This window comes from Arachis stenosperma, chromosome 1 (assembly GCF_014773155.1).
Source record: "Arachis stenosperma cultivar V10309 chromosome 1, arast.V10309.gnm1.PFL2, whole genome shotgun sequence".
NCBI lineage: Eukaryota > Viridiplantae > Streptophyta > Magnoliopsida > Fabales > Fabaceae > Arachis > Arachis stenosperma.
In genome coordinates this window covers 94,093,961-94,104,303 of record NC_080377.1, presented here as the reverse complement: position 1 = coordinate 94,104,303, position 10,343 = coordinate 94,093,961, and positions in this window count along the sequence as shown.

Sequence of the window (10,343 nt, the reverse complement as noted above, 5' to 3'; positions counted from 1 at the left end):
TTGTGTTTTGGACCAACCAGCGAGTTGGGATCGGTATATGCCATTAGTGGAGTTTGCATACAATAATAGTTATCATGCGAGCATTGGAATGGCTCCGTATGAGGCCTTGTATGGGAGGAAATGTCAATCTCCGCTATGTTGGTATGAAGCTGGAGAGAAAGGCTTGTTGGGGCCGGAAATGATAGCTGAGACTACTGAACAAGTCAAGAAAATCCGTGACAGGATGCTTACGGCGCAGAGTCGTCAAAAGAGTTACGCCGATCAAAGGCGAAAGCCCTTAGAATTTGAGGAAGGAGACCATGTTTTCCTTAAGGTTACTCCGACTACTGGAGTAGGTAGGGCGATTAAGGCAAAGAAGTTGAATCCTCGATACATTGGTCCATTTCAGATCCTAGAGAGGATTGGACCGGTGGCGTATCGGATGGCTCTACCACCTCATCTTTCGAACCTGCACGACGTGTTCCACGTGTCGCAGCTTCGGAAGTACACCCCTGATGCTAGCCATGTATTGGAACCTGAATCAGTTCAGTTAAGGGAAGATTTGACGCTTCCAGTGGCTCCGGTCAGAATTGATGATACTAGTATCAACGGTTGCGTGGAAAAGATGTTTCACTAGTCAAAGTGGCATGGAGTCGAGGCGGTGTTGAGGAACACACTTGGGAACTTGAGTCAGAGATGCGATCGGATTATCCGCATTTATTCTCAGGTAATTGCATTTGAATTTTGTGGGCAAAATTCCCAATTAGGAGGGTAGAATGTAAAACCGGTTAATTAACGGCTAATTAACCCATAAATGAGAATTTATTCTAGAAAGCCTAAAATGTGATTTTTATGGCTAAATGTGATAGAGGAGATTGAGACGAGAATTTCGGTACCAATTTTGTAGAATTCGGACCAAGATTGGACCGAACGGGCCAAACCGGGCCAACCGGACCCAAAGTGGGCCCTTGGCCCAACATAACTTAACCAAAACCCTAGTTTTCAGCACTCTCTCTCCTCATTTGTTACACACACAAGCTGAAATGGTGGAGAGGAAGGGAAGAACATTCTCTCAACTTCTCTCTCTCACTCGATCTTCAAATCACCATAACTTTTGATCTAGAGCTCCGATTGCCGCCCCGTTTACGGCCACGCGTTCACCGCGGAGAGCTCTACAAAACCCATATAATCAATCTTGAGGTAAGCCACACCTTGCTGTTCGAAATCTCAGCCCCTATTTTCGAGTTTCATGGGTTAAATGTTGAGATTTTGGGTTCTTTGATGTTATAGGACCCAACTCTCTTGAAGGAGAAGGTTAATCTTGTCTCCTTGGACCTTGGGTGAGGTAAGGTTCTCAACCCTAGTGTATTTTGTTGTTTTATGATGCTTGGGTTTTGAGATGTTGTGTATGGGTATGATGATTGTGGCTTAGGTTGTGTATATGTGAATATTGGAGTTTGATTGGTGACTTTGAAAAGCTTGGAAAAGGTTTGGTGGTGAAAAATCTGCTCTTGGAGGTGTTGAGGCCTTGTGAGCTTGAGGATAAGTGGTTTAGAAGTGCTCCGGTGGAGCTTGGGAAATTCGGCTAAGGTATGGTTTCGGTTTCCCGTATCTAATATGTAATGTGGTAGGAAATACTTAGGCTAGAGGCCCTAAGATAGGCATTGAATGGTTGATGTTGTTGAATGATTGAGATATATGATGTGGTCATATATGTGATGATGAGTATTGATGCCTTGATAGTATGATGTATGAGAAATATGCATGTTGAGATATATGCTTAATGATTGGTTATGGTTGAATTATGGGTGAACCATGTTGATGGTGAGTATGATGTTGATTGTGTACATTAATGGTTTATTGGAATTGGTGTTGTTGAAACTTGGCATGAGGAATAGTATATGATATGTCAATATGTTTGGGTTTGAGCCACTTGGGTGAAGTGGGCTAAAATGATGAGATAGTGATTGTGTATTTTGTGGTAATGTGTCAATGTGTGAGTTGAGGAGGCTTGATGTTGAATTTGATACATTTTGAATTGATTGATTTCAAAGAAAGGGGATGAAATTGGCATGTTTTGATTGACTTTGAAAGGAGTTGAAAATGGTTTGTTTTGAAATGGCATATTGTGGTTTTGTATGAAAATATGGTTTTTTTGGGCATACTTTGACGGGACATAACTTGGACTACGGATCCTCGTTTTGTATCAAACCTGTTTAGAAATGAAATTGGATCCGGGATGTCCATACCGTTCGAAGAACGGGTGAAAAACGATTTAAAATGAGGAAGTTATGTCCGTTGGAAGATTGGGGTTCAAATCTGTAAATTCTGCAGCTTTTAACTTAGAAAATTTTTAGCAGAATGAACCCTTGCGCGTGGGCGCACCTGGCGCGTGCGCGCCGATCTTCCGAGAAGTGCCATCCACGCGTATGCGTGATGTGCGCGGGCGCGCCGATTGTGCTGCACCCAATGCCCGGTCATTTTTCCGAGAGTTATGCCAGAACCGTGCCTGTGTTGTGCCTGGGGCACGAGAACACCCGCGCGTACGCGAGGTTGACGCGTGCGCGTCGATGGGCAAATTTGGAATCCACGCGTTAGCGTGCATGACGCTTGCGCGTCGATGAGTTTTTGAGGCCATCCACGCGTGCGCGTGGAGTGCGCGTACGCGTGGCCCTGTTTTCATCCCAAAGTTGATTTTTGAGTTTTAAAAAGCCAAATCTCATACTTCTAAGCCTCCGATCTCACCATTCATGTCTTAAATCATCCTACTATGCCTAGCTATTAGTAAGGGGCTAGTGAATGTGATAACTTGCAAGTGAAGCAAGGGAAAAATGTATGATCAATGAGGATCAAGATGATTATGTGAGATGCGGAGGATGGTGGTGGAAGTGTTTGTTATGCCATGGGCCGAAAGGCTATAATTGTTAATGAAATGGCTGGTTATGGATTTAACCATGAGCCGGAATAGCTGTGTATGCTATGAATATTGGCTGGTTCTAGATTGAACCGTGAGCCGGAATGGCTGGTATGGATGTTGATCCATGGATGAGAATTCATGCATGTTGATGCTGAATTATTGATAATTGTGAAATTGCACTTCCACTATCTGAGTACGAGTTTCCTTGGGTAGTAGCAGTGGCTAGCCACCACGTGCTCCAGGTTGAGACTCGAAGCTCTGTTAACCCTATGTTGTAAGTGTGGCCGGGCACTGTGAAAGGCCCGGATGAGCTCGAACCCCCATAAATATTCACCAGTGAGGGTGAAGGATATGGATCATGTTTATGATCACGTTTATAACGAGTATAACTCGAGTTTGGGGATGCACGACAGAGGGACAGTCCAATGGTTAGCGACCAGGACTTGTCGGGTTGGCTATATAACCGACAAGATGATATCATCGGCCACTAGGGACAGGCATTCATCATATGCATACTATGTGAATTGTTTGAGATTGCCTATTTGACTGCATACTACTTGCTAATTGTCTAAATGTCTTAACTGCTCCTATTTGTATATTCTTTGTCTGATATAATTGTGTTTGCTATAATATACTCCTGCTGGTGGTTGGGCGGTTTGAAGGAATTGGAAAGGGAAGTACTAGTTAGACTGAAGAATCTTTAGTCAGATGCCCTTATATGGTTTAGCTTGTTTATAAGCTTTGATATTATCTGGAGGAAGTTATAGGATTGCCTTTGGCTTTCCTCCATTATTATGTATTATATATGTGGAAGCTGTTACCATGCTGGGGACCTCTGGTTCTCACCCATGCGGATTTTGTGGTTTTCAGATGCAGGGCGTGAGGTTTCCCGCTGAGGCATGCTGGAGACTTCTATACTTGCGAAGATCCTTTGTTCTCGGGGTTATTTTTGGTTTATATGTTTTGTTTAGATACTTTTATCTCCATTAAATAATACGAACTGTGATGACTCCTTTTATGGGAGAATTTTGGAGAATAGATTTTATGTATTTGTGTCCCTTTGGGTTTCCTTTGGGGTTTTCCTTATTTTATCATATGTATATATTGCTATGCTCGGACCGGTTATCTTCACAGCCGGATCTTGAGTCTTGATATTCCTGTTTTTGACACTCTTTTGTATATATATAATCTCGCGTTGATTTATCCTTGTTCGTCACGTTATCGATCGGAGTGTTGCGCTTTTGAGTTGCGGTTTTTGTTTACCACTTTTTCTACAAAGGCTCCTAGTTATAATCAATCATTCATACTACTATACGTACTAAATTTTTATTTTAGAGGTCGTAATACCTTGCCATCTCTGAATTATGACTTAAGCATAAGGCTAAGTATGGTAGGGTGTTACAATATCAATGTTAGTATTCAGTTTTACAATCATCGACCGTATTTACTATACATGACTCCTTCTTAAAAGTTATTCTATACACGTGTGCAGTCGAAAGATAAATTATTGGACTTTATTTTATTTTTCTAAATTATTATAATTATGCATTATTCATTAAATGCTAATTGTAATATTGTAATATAATTATAATAAAGATAATTTTCTAAAATAAATTTAGAAGGGAGAATAGTACTTTCATTTTGGAGGAAAAATGAATTCATGAGGAATTGACACCTCATTTTTATTAGTTGATAATGTATTAAATATTGATTTTATATAATTATAATAAAAATATTTCTTTAAATTAGTATAACCATGCATTATTCGTTATATGTTAATTGTAATATAATTATAATAAATATATTTTTTTAAAATAAATTTAGAAAAGAAAATAGTGATTTCATTTTAGAGGAAAAATGAATTTATGAGAAATTAATACCTCACTTTTATTAGTTGGAGAAAAAATCCAGTTTTAGTATATTTTGTCATTATTATACATTTTTCTCTAATCATATATCCACTGTTTTTTTTCTTTGTTTCAGTATTTTAAACCTGGGTTTAACTTCTCGTAGTTCTCACTTCTCAGTCATTCTATTAGATGTAGTTGATAACTATTGAAATTCTTTGATTAATATAGGAGAAAAATATATTATTATATGATAGAATTAATATGAGTATATTTTTTTATTAAATAAACAAAGTTAATATAAAATAAAATTATACATAAAAAAAGTAAAGAAAATAAAATTAAAATAGCAAAAGTGATAAAAAGATTATTTTTATAATTTTGTTTTGTCATTTTTATGTATAGAATATTAGAAAATAGTAAATTTTTAACTAAATTAATTTATATTTGTTGTATTCAATTTAAATAAGTAATAAATTATCTTATTTTAATTTATTCCTTAAATTTATATATCATAAAAATTAAATCAAATAATTAATATACATAATTTTAAATTGTGTGATACTTAAATATCTATTCAAATCAATTAGTTGATATAATTAATTCATCATAATGAATTGACTTTAATGAGTTAAACAAAATAAAACAAAAGTATGCTATGTTGATTCTATCATTAAAGGTAAAAATTCGATTTTTATATAATAGAATAGATAATATAATAGACGGCGAGAAAGAGAAATATAAACATTTTAGATCCTAACTTATTTCATTTGAATATTGCAATGTGGGTATCATATTATTTTACTTATTCTACCATATGGACCCTTTTGTAACTTTATTTCAGTATCAATGGAATTTCACTACCTTTGAGTACTAAATTAAAATTTAAAATGAAACTAAAAAAATAAAGAGTATAAAATTATTGATTGAAAAATACTCTAAATAATAAAAAGTCAAATTAACTTTAATATTAAATTCATTAATACGATTTTAATTTTATATAATAGTTAAAAAATAGATTAGTAAAAGCAAATGGAAGAATAGCTTTAATTAGTATTTGATAAAATATTCATTTAGAATAATTAAAAATATAAAATTATGATATTATTAAAAATAATACATTTTTATGTTAAAAAAATTATATTTAAATAAAATATTTATAAAATATAAAATTTAGAGTAACATAGCTTCATGAACATTAATCATTAATCAATTATGAACTAACATAAAATTATAATATAATTTATTTATGAAAAAATAATCAATAATTAAATTTATAAATATAAAAATCATCCAAACACTTTGATTAAAAGTATGAATGGTTAATTATTATTCATTATTAATAATATTTTGTTCATAACAAAAACTAAAAATATAATTATTCATATTTAGATTTTAGAAAAATAAACGTATAAGTAACAAATGATCTATTTTATCATGTATATTATAAATTAATGAATTAAACGAACTGATATCATGAATTATAATTAATTAATTGGTATAAATTATAATAAATTATATGATATTTAAAAAGAAAATAAAATGAATAAAAAAATAAAAAGAAATAGAAAAATAGAAGACTACAATAAAATAAATTGAATGTAAGTTTTTTTTTTCATTTTTACAAATTTTATATCACATCCGCTTCAATAATAATAAATAAAAATACATCAACTTAATATATAAGAAAAAATGATGAGATAAAATCATAACACAATTCTAAAATAAAAGCTTAAATTAAACCATAATATCGTTGCACAACACAAATTAAAAGTAATTTCACACTACAATATACCACACAAATAGATAAATGACTTAAGCTTAATTACGGATTTTTTTATTTATGCAAACATGATAACACCATGGTCTATAAATGCTTAATGGATAACATATCATATATTGCTCTGAATGATGAGCACGGCCGCACGGGAGTTGAAGAGTGTGTGCTGATTTGTGTCCATGGTAGTTGCCTTCTTATGACGACGCCTCATAGGAAGAAAAAGAATTGTTGTAAAAGCTACCCAATGAAAGAGTAATTGGTAAATGAATGATATTTTTTTCTAGCATATATGGTCTTTTATAGTGCTAAAATAAAAATAAAATGAATAAATTTTGTATTTTTATATTAGAAATAGAATTTGATATTTATCTTAATAAAATTAAATAACTAATTAGTTATATTTAAATAAATAAAATAAATTAAATAAAAATATTTTTAAGAATTAATCAAATCAATTAGTCAATACAAATAATTAGTATAATTAATTTTATTTGATTTATTGAATTCAAAAAATAAATTAGAAAATAATTGATTGAATTAATTAGTTGATATGATTAATTTATTATAATTGATTGGATTTAATGAATTAAAAAAATAAATAGAAAAACATAGGAGACAATGATTTTTTTTTAACTAAATTAATATGTATTTATTGTATTTAATCAGTATAAATAATAAATCATCTATCTTATTATGTATCTTATAAATTAATGAATTAAAATAATTGATATAATGAATTATAATTATTTGATTGATATAAATTATAATAAATCATGTCATATTTAAATAATTAATTTACTGTAATAAATTGTATTCAATGAGTTATAAAAAATAAATTAAGAAACACGCTAAAAAGTATGTTACGCCCATCATGAAGTGTAGAAATTCAATTTTATATAATAAAAATATACATTCTTATATATGTTATAGAAATATAATTTGATTCCATGAACTTGCTTATTTTTTTTAACTTGCCACCTATATTCAGCATGAAATTTTAATTTTTCTAAAATAAATTTAGAAGAGAGAATAGTACTTTTATTTTGGAGAAAAATAAATTCATGAAGAATTGACACCTCGCTTTCATTAGTTGATAATGCATTAAATATTAATTTTATATAATTATAATAAATATATTTTTCTAAATTAGTATAATCATACATTATTCATTAAATGTTAATTGTAATATAAATATAATAAAGATATTTTTCTAAAATAAATTTAGAAGAGAGAATAGTGCTTTCATTTTAGAAGAAAAATAAATTTATGAAAAATTGACACCTCACTTCAATTAGTTAAGGAAAAATACAATTTTAGTATATTAAGTAGAAGTATATTATTATTAAAAATATTTTCGATTGATAATTGATAAATAATTTAATAATGTATTAAATATGAATTTTATATAATTATAATAAAGATATTTTCCTAAATTAGTATAATTATGCATTATTCATTAAATGCATTCATTTTGGAGGGAAAATGAATTCATGAGGAATTCACACCTCACTCTTATTAGTTGAGAAAAAATTTAATTTTAATATATTAAGTAGATTATATAAATAGAAATACTTGTTAAATATATATAAAAGAGGAGATATATAATTATATATTTATAATTGCTATGTATATAACAGATATAAATTGTTATAGAGACTTACTATAATTAGATTAAATTTAATTATAAATGTAAATAAATAAAAGTGATAATAATTAATATTTTTTTTTCTTTTTTACATTTAATATTTACCGTAAATATAAAAAATATTGAGAAAAAAGTAGATACTGACTTTATTTTATTTTATTTTACGTCATGGATTTCTTTACTAAAATTAATGGAGGAAAAAAAATCTTTATGATTATATATCAATCTCAATCACAATAAATAAGATGAATCGATTGACCAACTAACAAATTTAATAGGTAAATGTTATTTTCCATTTATAGAAAAAATGACGTAACATGCATGCGTATATTAATATATGAAGAATATATACCCAAAGTTTTAAAATCTTTAAAAATATTCGATTGTATTATCCTTCAAGTCAAAAAATTCATCCTTTATTTTCATTAAATATTTATATTAATTCAATTAGATAAGTGTTTTAATAAAGAAAAAGATTATTATTATTATTATTATTATTATTATTATTATTATTATTATTGAATAATAACGATAATTATCGTTATTAATATTAAATTGGTTATTAATATATATATATATGTGTGTGTAGAATTATCATTAATATTAAATTAGTTATATATATATATATATATATATATATATATATATATATATATATATATATTTATTGTTGCTTCTATAATCGTACAATAATATCTTCTTTCATTTGTTAACTAATTAAACTTGGTTACTTATATTAAATATATTTAATGATTACTAAAAATTAATCATATAATTATCATTATTAATAATTAATTATTAATAATTAATTTATATTTCTTTAAAATATAATTTTTTATCTTTTATTATTATTATTATTATTATTATTATTATTATTATTATTATTATTATTATTATTATTATTATTATTATTATTATTATCACCATTAAGATAATAACTTGTCACTAATAAAATTTTAGGATAATGAATAAAAAAATAGAATTACATCAATATAATTAAAATTAATATAATTAAAATAGTTAAAAATATTTTTGATTGATAATTAGGTTAATAATACATTAATTATTAATTTTATATAATTATAATAGAGATATTTTTTTAAAATTAGTATAATTATAAATTATTCATTAAATGCTAAGTATAATATTGTTATATAATTATAATTAAGATAATTTTCTGAAATAAATTTAAAAGAGATTAGTATAATTATAATAAAGAGATTATCTTAAATTAGTATAATTATGTATCATTCATTACATACTAATTATAATATAATTATATCAATTAAAGATAATTTTTAAAAATAAACTTAAAAGAGAGAAATAGTGCAATCATTTTGGAAGGAAAAATAGGTTAACGAGAAAGTGACACCTCATTTTCATTAGTTTGGGAAAAACCCAGTTTTAGTATATTAAATAGAAGTAGATTGATATAAATTATAATAAATTATATAACATTTAAAAAGAAAATAAAATGAATAAGAAGAAAATAAAAATAAATAGTATACAATAAAATAAATTGAATGTGAGAGTTTTTTTTTGTACATTTCATATCACATCCGTTTCAATAATAATAATAATAAATAAAAATACGTCAACTTGATATCTAAGAAAAAATGATGAGATAAAATCATAATACAGTTCTAAAGTAAAAGCTTAAATTAGAACATAATATCATTACACAACACATATTGAAAGTAATTTCACACTACAATATACCACAAACAGGTAAATGACTTAAATTTAAATACGAAACATTTTTTATTTATGCATACATGATAACACCATGATCTATAAATACTTCATAGATAACATATCTTATATAGCACCGAATAATGAGCACGAAAGTTGGAGAGTGTGGTAGTTTGTGTCCACGATAATTGTCTTCTTGCAACAACGCCTCATAGGAAGAAAAAGAATTGTTGTAAAAGCTATCAAATGAAAGAGTAATTGGTAAATGAATGATATTTTCTTATAGCATACATGGTCTTTTATAGTGGTAAAATAAAAATGGAAGGAATTAAATTTTATATTTTTATATTAGGAATAGAATTTGATATTTATCCTAATAAAATTATTATTATCATCAATATAAATGGGTTAACAATTTGCCACTAATAAAATCATTGGATAATGAATAAGAATTAGAAGGATATGAATATAATTAAAATGAAT